Source organism: Alligator mississippiensis, chromosome 11 (assembly GCF_030867095.1).
Source record: "Alligator mississippiensis isolate rAllMis1 chromosome 11, rAllMis1, whole genome shotgun sequence".
In the NCBI taxonomy this organism is placed as follows: Eukaryota; Metazoa; Chordata; order Crocodylia; family Alligatoridae; genus Alligator; species Alligator mississippiensis.
In genome coordinates, this window is record NC_081834.1 from 15,248,894 (window position 1) to 15,260,672 (window position 11,779).

General features: G+C 43.0%; 1 long non-coding RNA gene across 1 annotated transcript; it reads right to left on the bottom strand.

The window, feature by feature from the left end:
- Positions 1-4,082: 4,082 nt before the first annotated feature.
- On the bottom strand, positions 4,083-9,126 carry LOC109280633 (uncharacterized). The gene is made up of 3 exons (XR_002087006.2): positions 5,527-9,126; positions 4,854-4,891; positions 4,083-4,312 (listed from the first exon to the last, which is right to left on the bottom strand). It is a non-coding gene; the product is annotated as an uncharacterized LOC109280633 (long non-coding RNA).
- Between the last annotated feature and the right edge of the window lie 2,653 nt (positions 9,127-11,779).

An 11,779-nucleotide genomic window follows, 5' to 3' on the forward strand; every position in this document is an offset into this window, starting at 1 on the left:
TAAATGAGAGACTATTGATAACCAGGAGAGTTTATTTTATTGGTTGTATGGAAAAGGCCTAAACCCTATAGTTTTAGAATTGAGGGGTGGGGGCCTTTTGTCTAGATACCTTGGTAGTGTAACTTACCTACAAATGGTGTCTGCTGTCTGTAGCGTGTGTGGAGCAGCCACAAGTAAAGCTGTGCAGAAAGCCACGGCAGCAAGAGATGGTGTGAAAGCACCACGAATGTTCAGAACATCAAATCAGGTGCACAGGAGGACTGTGCTACTTATTTGAGCGCAGGACATTAGGGATAAGCAATGGAAACCATAGAAGGCAGGTTTGAAGAAAGAACTGCTTTAAAAATAAGTTAGCCACTGTAAAAAGAAAGATGATGCTCAGTAGAATCAGCAAAATTAGAGGCTTGTGGCGGGGGAAATAATACTTGATAGACCCAATGGAATAATAAATACATGGCAAAATTGTTTTTGCTGGTCACTGTTAGTGCCTTGGTTATTCCTTGCAATGTGCCAGATCCCAAGAGGCACTAATTGCTTGGTATGTGGCCCAAAGGTTTTATGAAGCTAGTATTGTAGTTTTCTGTGGATATGAGAAGTTTATGCAAATATAGGAGCTGCAGACCAGTTCTGCTTAGTGGGATATCATGGCAGTGCTCTATTATATGACTGCAGGAATTAAGTTTCCTTGGAGAGCTCTGAATTTAATGAGCAGCACTATATTGCTAATGTTCCTTATTAATGATATTTAGACTAAACACAGACCATACTGGGAGTGTCTACATGAAATACTGAGCATGAGTCTAATGATACTGCGCAGTAGCGTGGCGGTTAAAAACCATCCTAAAGCCTAGTGCATAGTGTTATTAGGCTAATGTGCAATAAGTGTCACAAAATAACCATGCACCAGGATTACTGCACAGTAACTCTAGTTACTGCACATTCAGTTAGTATTTTATTAAGCAAGTACTAAACTAAATGTGCAGTATCTAAGGTACATTAATGAATATGTAGATGTGCCTACTGTGAGCATAATAGATAATCTCAAGTTAAATAAAAAGCAATTGTGGGGACTTAATTTCCATTAAAATCGGGGGGGAATCCCAAGGCTGACAAGGCTCTTAATTCCATATTTGGGCACCTAAGAAAGCAACCTGATTTTTGGATATGTTGGGTGTGCAGTCGCCACCACTGATATCTATAAAAGCCAATTTGTAGGCAGGAATTTTAAAAATCCAGCCACTTTCATACATGCTTAAATACAGAAGGAGACTTAAGAACATAAATCTGGGCACCTATTTTTGAAAAGCCTGGTCTTAATGCTGTTTGTGATCCCTTGAACATTCATGCTGGGGCATAACTGAAAGCACTGTTATTTAGGATAAGTAAGCAACTTTCCTCTGGTTGAAGCTGAATTTTGAATTAAGTTGACAATGGTTCCCAAGGGTTTCCACTGCCATATTCATTGACTAGCCATCTGCAGAGTGATTGTGTTTCCATTCACCAGAAATCCATGTCGTGACTCCAACCTATTAAACATTTGGACAGAAAGTGACATTTGAACTATTCTGTTTCACCACAGTACCCAAGAACTGTGGTCAGAAACCATTTTGCTAGGCACCGTACACATGCAGAGCAAAAACGAGGCCCTATCTACACCACAGAGTTTACAGTGGAAGCACCAGATGAGAGCCACTGGGTGGATACAGACAGACAGCTAAGCACAATAAGGCAATATTGGTCACTGTAATAGTGAAGGATCCTAACTGTTTTCTAATTTTGTATAGTCATCAGAACAAAGGAGAGTCTTAAAGAGGGATGTGAAGGCATACAATGATCACGATCTGAAATGACACTGGAATTCCTATTACGCAGGTAAAAGGATCACTTTAATCAGAGCAGTTTGTCTGCAGACTAGTTTAAGTCATGTTTATCATTGATCAACAGTTTCCATGGTTTTGTTCTATACTTACTGCCCGATTTTACTTGTCTATAGTTTAAGTGAAAGGCTGCTTTGCAACACATCTCACATTGCTTTCTAGAACCATCCATACAAGTTTCCATCAAATTTTCAGGGAGTTACAATACGAAGCTACAGACTTCCATGCGATGAAGTGTCAGAATGTCAACACACGGATTGTCCAAAATTGTAAGCTGATTGGCTGGTTATATATAAATATATTTAAAGGCGCATTATCAGTATTTAAAGTCCAAGAGAAAACTTACAGAAGTGCCAGCTTCTTCTTCTTTCACTTATTTACATTGCTCCTCTTGCTGCTTCCCCTGTGACAGAGCATGGAGAAAAAAGGGAAGTGTAGAGTAAGGAGTGTAAAATTGTCCTTGGCTGCTAATATAAGAACTATGTAGTGCCAAATCTGGAAGTCCTAGCTTACGAGTCTCACTACCCTTACAGGGCAAGAGGAAAAAAGTGGCTACAGCCCATGACTATACAGATTCCACCAGTTACAATTTAGTGCAGTTTCAAAATTCAACCTGAAAAATAAAAGAGCAAAAAATGTGAGTAGTTTCAAGGCCAGTTACTTTTAATTTGTGGCCACTTGATCCATCCCTGTATGAAGCAACACTACAAAGTCATGATCATGACTATAAAATACTTTTTTTTTTTTATTGTTGGACTGCCACTCAGCAGTTTGGGGTCACTTCATACCACTGCTTACAGACTCCTGGTATGGCCTCAAACAAGGCACTAAACCTCTCTGTGCATTAGTTTCTCTCTGTAAAATAGGATAATAAAAATATTCAGATCTATTCATGAATGGTAATTGTGGTGGCGAGAAGCCCCCACAGGCACTAAGGGTGCTGGGAGAAACCCTGGGCATTCCCAGGGGCAACAAGCAGGCCCCCTGGGCCCCCCGTAAACTTACCACTGGGAGCAAAGCCAGAGCTGTGCGAGCTGGCTTTATGCTGGCTCTTCAAACATCTGTTTCCCGGGCAGGGCAGTAGCCAGCTAATTGCAGAAGCTGATGCTACCACCATGGGAAATTTAAAAACCCCACTGGAAACCAATGGGGGGAGAAAAGGAGAGAGCCAGCGGGGAGCATGCCAGGCAGGTGGTGGCTCTGGAGGCTGGCAATAGCAGTGCTGAAGGTGCTGCCCCCCCCTCCCCGACTCCCCCCCCCCCCCGTACCCAAGGCAGGGGGAGCAGTGTCCTGCTTCAGGCTGGGGACAGTCAATCCCCAGCCACCTTAATTTCAAAGCTTATAGGAGCATCCTTCTCCCTTGGAGGGAGAAGGACACGTGACAATGGGAGCTCAGCCTTTTGGGATCAGGGTCTGAGGCTCCAGACACCTTAACATCCAGGCAACTGGCCCAGTATTGAAGCTGACGCCGGACCTCTTAGTAAAAGGGCTTACAGGGAACGGCGGAACCATAAGCAGGACACCCAAGTGGTTGGCAAGTGGATGGGGTGTAGGGGAGGCGGAGCCCTGAGGAACATTGTGGCACTGCTGTGAGTACCCTGTCGTCGGGTCAATCGGGAAGAAGAACACCACTGAACCCCTCCTTTTTTCAGGTAACAACGAGTCATGGCAGGTGAGTTGGGGGACCTCAACCAAGGGTGCAGTGTGGTACTCACAGAGTCCACTAGAGACACCACAGTAATATATAGATCACAGAATGACAGTATAGTAGGGTTGGAAGGGACCTCAGGAGGTCATCTAGTCTAACCCCTGCTCATGCTGGACTGCAACATGCAGACAGGACACAGTGACTCAGCAGGTTCCTTTTAAAGTCCTATATTCATAGCAGTGAGAGGAGGTTTAGTTCAATAATGATTTTAAGAGACTGTAATACTACAGTGATATGGTAAAGAGATAACTACATCCCTAAAAATAACAGTATTGTAGAAAAATAGATTCATGAAATTCAAATGATCAGAAACAACACCAGCTCCAAATACTTCCTCCTGAAGCAACAAAGAAAATGTGTATTAGGATTTATCAGTGTCATTGTGATTGTAGCGTTCACCACTGGAATTGAAAATACAAAGCCATCACTTGCAAGAACATGCAGACACATTTCAAGATTTTGTACAAAACAGTGACAGTATTCTAGAGAGACTTAAAGTTGCCCAGACAGCACATACACACACAGATATCATCCAAATAGTTTTTTAAAAAAAAACTTACTTTTATTCTGCTACAACATTCGCTGTGTAAACCTCTTGTCCTGTTGCAGTATATCACTGAGTTAATGCTTCTTAGTTGCATCAAATGTTTAAACGAGTATCACCTGCCTAAGTTATGAAACTCTATAGTCATTTTTCAGAAAGTTGCAAAATCCAAGTAGACAGAATCTATTTCAAAGGCAGAATTAGCTATCAGTGAAAACAGATGTGTGGTAACAAAACACAGATTAAACATAGATGACTTTCGAAGTTCCACATGTTAGTAAAACAACCTTTGATACTGGGGCAGCCTAGCAACTAGGCTACTTGGAAACAATTTTGAAGAAATATGTGCTGAAGATGTGTTGTGTTTTGAAGAATTTAAAAACAAGCTAACCAGCTGTTAAGCCAGTATATTCTACTGTGTCCTAGAGAAGTGAAAAGCAAATCAAGGCAATAGGGTTACTCTATAATCTATTCTATTTCAATCCTATTATGTTGCTACTTATATCATTGTAAAACAAAATAAAGTTCTATTCAGTACATGATGAATTTTTGCAGTTTAAAATTTTCTGTTTCATTATAAAGCATCTCTCATAATCAAAAGGCCTCGTTCAACTTTAGAATGATGAGTTTAGAGATCGTACTCAGTACAGCAGACAGACACGTATTATCTATTACAGCTGAGCAATAGCTCCTACACAGCCTTGCACAGTAGATCCAGACTTACCTCAGCCATAAAAGTAATTTTATATTCGCTTCGGGATACTGTAATGAGAAAAAAAAACTTAATTAAAATGTAAAGGTATCATCTCCTACTTTTACTAAGATATTAAAAACAAAGACCTCTCTTCCTGTTGCTGCCCTAATTGCATTGAGAGCAAAAGGATTTACCCAGAACAATCAATAAACATTAAATAGGAATGCTGGATCATAATGATCAATGACATCATGAAAATGTTCAAGCCCACCATGTGAGTCCAAGAAAATGGACATTGCATTGAGATCCTGACGAAGCAATCTAAAACAGCTGTTCTCCCCACATGAAGATCATCAATTACTTTTTTCAGAAGGCTGTTTCTGTGGTCTGCTAAATTTAGAAACATAAAAATAACTTGCAACCTGTGTTTCTTAGGCATCAAATAGACAAAAAATATTTCTCTCAATACTTTCTAGCCATCTGAAGTTCGGTTGTATATATAGCTATCACAAGGATAGGAGCAAGTGAACTTTTGGAAATCCTCATCCTCTGCAGGATGTCCCATAATCTAAGCCTGATTAAGAGCCATCAAGGTCAGTGAAAAGATTTCTATTGATATTGCTGGTCTTTGGATCAGGATCCCTAAGTATTCCAAACCTTCTCTAAAACCACAATGGACATGACAACAGAAATGAGACCTTACCATTTCATAGTGGAGAGTATTGCCATTGTGTGACTGTTGGGGATCACCATGTAAGGGCATAGCCTGTGACATCTGGATGACATTCACCTGTCCGTGGTTGCCAGGAATGCCTTGACCAGCTAGCCAGACTCCAATTCTTTCCTGCCACAACTTGATGGATTGTTCTTTTGGGAGGTGATGTTGTCTTCAAGAGTCTGGTTATGGCACAAAGCGCCCTCCAAGTGGGGCTCCAACCTCCCCTTTCACCCCAGCCATACACCTCCCAGTTGTTATCATGGTATCAGCTATAATCCAGAATGTATGCATGTGGTTGGCCTGGCCACTTTCTCTAACTCAAGGCCAGTTATCATTCTTCTTCTGGATAGTTACTTCTTGCATAGGGAAAAAGTCTTTAAACTGTCCAGAACTCAGACCTGGACTTGTTTGCCTGGTCTGATAAATCAAAACATCCATCTTCTTGTCTTTTATTCCTTTCTTTTCCAAGGCTGGACACCCAGGGTCCAGTCGCCCTGTAGGATTTCCTTCACTCGGCCGGATAAAGGAAAAAAAAGAACTGCTGCTCGGCAAGAGGAGGCTGAGGGGGGACCTGGTGGCTGCCTACAAACTCATCAGGGGAGATCATCAGCAAATAGGAAGAGCCCTTTTCTCCCCAGCACCACCTGGGGTGACGAGGAACAATGGTCATAAACTGATGGAGAATAGGTTTAGGTTAGAGATCAGGACACAATATTTTACAGTTAGGGTGGCCAAAATCTGGAATCAACTTCCCAGGGAAGTGGTCCTCGCCCCTACCTTGGGCAAATTCAAGAGCAGGTTGGATGATCACCTGTCTGGGGTCTCGTGAACCCAGCATTCATTCCTGCCTGTGGCAGGGGGTCAGGCTAGATGATTTGTTCAGGTCCCTCCTGACCCTGGCTACTATGAAACTATGAAATCCCTCCTTTTTTTTAGTAAGCAGAGAATGAAACACAAAAAACCAAACTCAATGCTTCTGCTGCTGACAACCCACAAGTGTGGGTCCTTTAAGCCACAATCCCTCTTCAGCTGGATAGGCTTCACTCCCGGGGTCCATTAATTGTCCTCATTAATATAAGAAAATGCCCCCGTGGGGCTACATAGTCTCCTGATCCACATTGCTGGTAAAACTCAAAAGAAGAAAGAAACTTTCCTGTATATGCAGGTTTCCCTCCTCAGTCCACAAGCTTCAGGCTTTTAACTCTCACTGCTGCTGTGACTGACAGGCAGCAGCACTCCCAGAGCTCCTCCGAGCTCACAGACCATCCCGGTGTCAAGCTCCGTTCCTGGGGAATAGCCTCTTCGCTCCCACCCAGAGCTCCTGTCGCACCACTGTTGTCTCTCCTCCCCACTCTCCTTCCCTGGGGAAAACTCCCTGCTGGAAGTAGCCCCAGAGCACCAGGAGGAGCAAATACGATGCACCTGACGCTCTGGTAAATTCAGTCTCAGACATGTCGGGAGTTCCCTCCTCAGCGTCGCTGTCACTGAACTCTCCGGTAAACCCCGGCCAGGATCACCTTTTTCCTCCTGAAGAGGCACCACCAGCCTCTTCACAGTAACCAAAATGCAGTAGTAAGAACAACACACATTTAAATATCCACAGGGTGGCATGGCTATTTTCAGTCAGACCAGTAGTATCAGAAAATGAAACTTTGTTCTAATGTTTAAAATGTTGTTCAATATATACTCGAAAGCCAGATCCTTAGGACTGACCTTTTGAGGCCTGGGATTGGGACCGTATGGACTGGGGACTGCATTTGGGATTGGGACCATATGATGACCTATGAGGATCTGTTAGTTTAAGAATAGCATTCCTGTATTCATGCAGGGGGTCGGACCAGATGATCCTTGAGGTCTCTTCTACCTCTGTCATTTTATAGTTTTATGACCCCATTCTAAGTGAGACCTGAAGAGCAACTCTGAGTATCTTCATGGCTGCTCTAAGTTTTGCCTACTGTAATGACCCCTCAGAGGCCTTCTGACAACTGGGAATCACCAGCTTTTGACAGTGTTGTAGCCATACCACTTCCTTTCACCCATGCCTCCCCTGGGGAAGAGGGTGATAGAGGCCAGCCAGGATGAGGGGTGGCTGAGAAGCCATAATGGTGCTGCATCTTAGCTGGGGATCCCCTGCTGTGTAAAAAAATCCAGTGGCAGCACTTTTCACAGGACAGGATACCAGGCAGTTCATAAAATTTGTTCACAAAAATAAGACAGAAATGTCTCATGTTTCCACACTCTCAAACTAGCAAGTATATTCTTACTGGGACAGGAAACAAATGTGTGGTGTGAAGGGTCTGAGTTCTGGGTGAGGATCCAACAGATGAAGAGTTTGGTTGCAATGATCAGTTAAAAATGGGGGGGAGAGGAGGGGAGGGAGAGATGAGATTCCTTCTGAATGGGACCCATTAAGATCTGTTGTAACTTACTATTTTAGCCTAACATCCTGGTAATTTATTCATTTGAAAGCAGTCACTGCTGCTTCTGGAGGTGCTACAGAACTTGCAAGTGGCAGGTGCTTCCATTTAAAATTACCTGTTCCTTTTCTCAGAAACCACCATAGGTCACAGCTGCGCCATCACCTGAAAAGATCAAATTTGTCTTTGCTGAAGAACATCCCATTTTCCAAACCAGAGTTTAATACCACCTGAGTGCCATGCATCAACCCTGAAGTTTCCACTTTCACAAAGTGAATTGATTTATTCGTTTCATTGCTCAGAACAAGGGCTCAGGACAGCTCCCTTTCTATTGGCCATACATTCAGTGTAAGGTGGCACTGGCAGGGTGATTTTTCAGCTTCCTGCTGGTTAGATAGCCTTCAGCTGTTTCTGTGTAGCACAGGTTGATAACAGGGCCGGGGAATGACAACGGTGAGGCTGTGTCACAGTGATATAGATCCACCATTCATTGGCTGCCCTCTGAATGGGGTTACAAGCACAAGACCATATCTGGAAGCTCGAAGCTATGTAGTGATGATAAACTTTTTTTCTGTTCCACATCCTGTGAAAAGGAGACTTCTACTGTTTCCTGCTTCCCCTTGCATTCTCCTCATCCATGTTCATGGCACCAGTAGAGCAGCCACCCTGAGAATGCAGTTAGGCCTTTGGTAAATTATTAGGCCAACCCCATATTCACCATGAATTCTGGAGTTTACACATATGGAAAAAAATTATAGAGAAGGAAGAATTGTTCTGTGTATGCTGCTCTGGGCCTTCAGTCAGGTGGGATTATGGGTTAGTAACTTCGAGGTTGAGAAATTGATTCCCGTGTCCTGGAAATCATTCAGAAGAGCCCCAGGAACCATTGGCAGGCTCTTTGCCTTCTGTTGTCTCCATGCTTTATCATTGCCCTGTGGGCTGTCCTTCTTTGCAAAGGAATGCAAATGAAGGGAAAGCTGCTCCTGCTGCCTGGTAAGGTTACAAATACATAATGCTGCTCCTGGTCTTGAGGTGCAAATTCCAGAGGTGCATCTTGCTTGCTGCAGATGTGGGTCAGATATTTCCACAGGGCAGTTGCTGCTTCCAGAACCAAATGGTTAATGTTCACATAATTCACTGGATACACTTAGCAACACACAGTCATGGAGCAAGACCTGAAATGAGAGATCACATAATCCAGATCCAAGCACAGTAATGGTGCAACACAGCTTTATTTGTTCAAATGCTCTAGCCCAGATCCTGGCTCACCTTTCATGTCCTTTTTGTACACCTGCAATAAATGCCAAGGGGCATTAAACTGGGCATAACAGAAGTATCCTCCACTGGCATAAGCAGACATAGCTGGCTCTGTTTCTGTGCAGCATATATGTCAGGAGCTGGGTGAGCATGGCAGGGATGATGTAAGGTACACTGCAGAAATCATGGGCAGCCAAATGGTCCCTGGAATGGCCTCTGTTACAAGTCAGTGAAACTTCAAATAGCTTGTAGGCTACTCTAAACTGTGCTATTGTCTAGGTGACCATTGGGCAGGGAAGGGAGGAAGAACCGGATAGAGCTATCTTTGTCTGCCTGCAAGAGTTTCACTGGACAATACTTATCACATTGGTTAGGAAAAGATATTACATATAAACCAGTTTAAGTGATCAGAAACTGGTTTAAACCTGTAATAGAGCAGATGTTCAGTGCACATAAACCAGTTTGAAAATGACTGAAACCGGTTTGAGATAAACCTGGTTGAATGTAGTATTAGACTTAACTGATTTGGCTCAAACTGGTTTATGCAATGTCTGTCCTAGACCTCTTCCTGGTTTAACTTAAACGAGAGTCCCCCAGCATACCAGCTGCTTTGCAGCCCTGGGCAGGGCTGTCTGCTTCAGAGCAGGGCTGGCCCCACCTCTCTGCTCCCTAGCTGGAGCTCCAGAGGAGTCTTGCAGACACAGCAGTGTCTGCCTGGCTTCCTCTCCCCTTACTCCCTCCCTCCCTGCTCCAGCATGGACCAGAGCTAGCATGTGGTATGCTAGTTAATGCTGAGAAGTGTCTGTGTAAGGCAGACAGGACAGTGTCTGCTTAGGGCTTTTTGGAGCTAACCAACAGGTCAGCTGGTAATGTCCCTCCATTTCTTCCTTGGAAAAAGTTGTTTAAGAGCTTGAACTAATGAGAGAGGCTTCTGTTTTCTTGATGGAATGCTAAATGCTTTGTTATCAATTCCCTGCTGGCTCCCTCTCTGGTCAGTAACAGTGAGGGGTGGGGGGAGGAACCCCTCTAATCAAAGCATCCTGCTTGGGGCCTGGTCATGCCCTCTTCTCAGCTCAGCATTGTAGAAGGGAAGGGAAGGCTGCTCCAGTGCCCCCCAGCTTCTAGGCTGACCAACTGCATGCATGCACCGGCATTTCTTCAGTCCAGAGGGAATATCTGTACTGTTGCAAACTGGTTCAGCCTAGCCAGGTGAAACTGACCTGCAAAGATTTAATGAATTCAGGCTCAGGCTTTTTGAATGTCTGTCCCTAGCTATTATGCCTGCTTCCACTGTCACTTGCTCTGGTATAAATAATGAATGACTCTTAAATCAATGGCATTACATTAACATAAAACAAATGCAAGTAAAAGGAAACTCGGTTCTTTCTCACTATTTGACATGTAATTTTTGGCTGAGATTTAGCCATAAACCTCTTAGCCAGCAAAAAGTAAATAGCATGCACGGCAAACAATCATCAATAATCAAAACTATCAAAGGAGAACACACTTATTGATGTGTGAAATATCTCAGCCATCAGTCAAACTGGTCTTGCAGTACCAGGGATATAGGCAGCGCTTGGGCTAATGCTTCTGTAATTTTCAGAGTCAGTCATTCAGTTTTAGGACTTCAGGTTTAGAGTTAACTATAGCAATGTTCCATTGGGCTGCATTTTAATATAGCTGATTGCATGTATGAGCGATCAGCGTGTTCCATAAAGTCAGAGAGATGATGTTTTCCCCATTAGCTTAACACAATCTCAGCCCAAGTAAGTCTCAAGCTGTGAGAAACACATTTTTAGATGCTGTAAACCAAGGTTAGACATTTCACACTGTAATCAGAACTGGCATCTTCCAGTGAGCTCCTTTACTATTCAAAAGCAGAACTGATTGTATAGTAACAAGGCTGATAGCATGAAAGAACAATTTCTCTAGCAGAAGATTTTCTGGGGTACTCAGATAACCTGTTAAAGTAGTGTAGACAAGACTCAAACCTAGGCAACATCTCCCATGGCCTCCCAAATGAATACTGAACCCACATCACCTCTTATTTGATGCAGTGCCTCCCTGTCATTTTGCACTCAGCACAGTAATCTGATAGATGCTCCTCTTCAAACATCATCCAGATTCATCAATCCCTGCCTCTTGCATCACATGCATACTACAACGCTTAAAGCAAGTTACTAATTAGGTGCCCAATCTTGCATTTAATCAGGAGCCTCTATCCAGCTAATGGTTCTCATTGCAGGATTATGGCCTAGTGAGATGTCTATATGGAAAAAGCCAGGTTTGTGGGCTACTTTTTTTTTAAAACAAACTTTCATGAATATAGATCTGTGCTGCATCTTCTATGAACTAGATCTTTTTAATAATTCAAGCTGATTTTAAGTATTTTTTTTATTCTAAAAAGTACTAAAAAGATAGGCTGACCACTAAATTAGCAGAGTGCTTCCTGCAAATTACAGATTTTAACAGCACTAGTCACAGTTATTGAGATACCCAGAGAGAATCCAAATAATGAAGTGAAACAATTAAAAAAAACCCTCAAAGACAATAAGTTCAGAAAT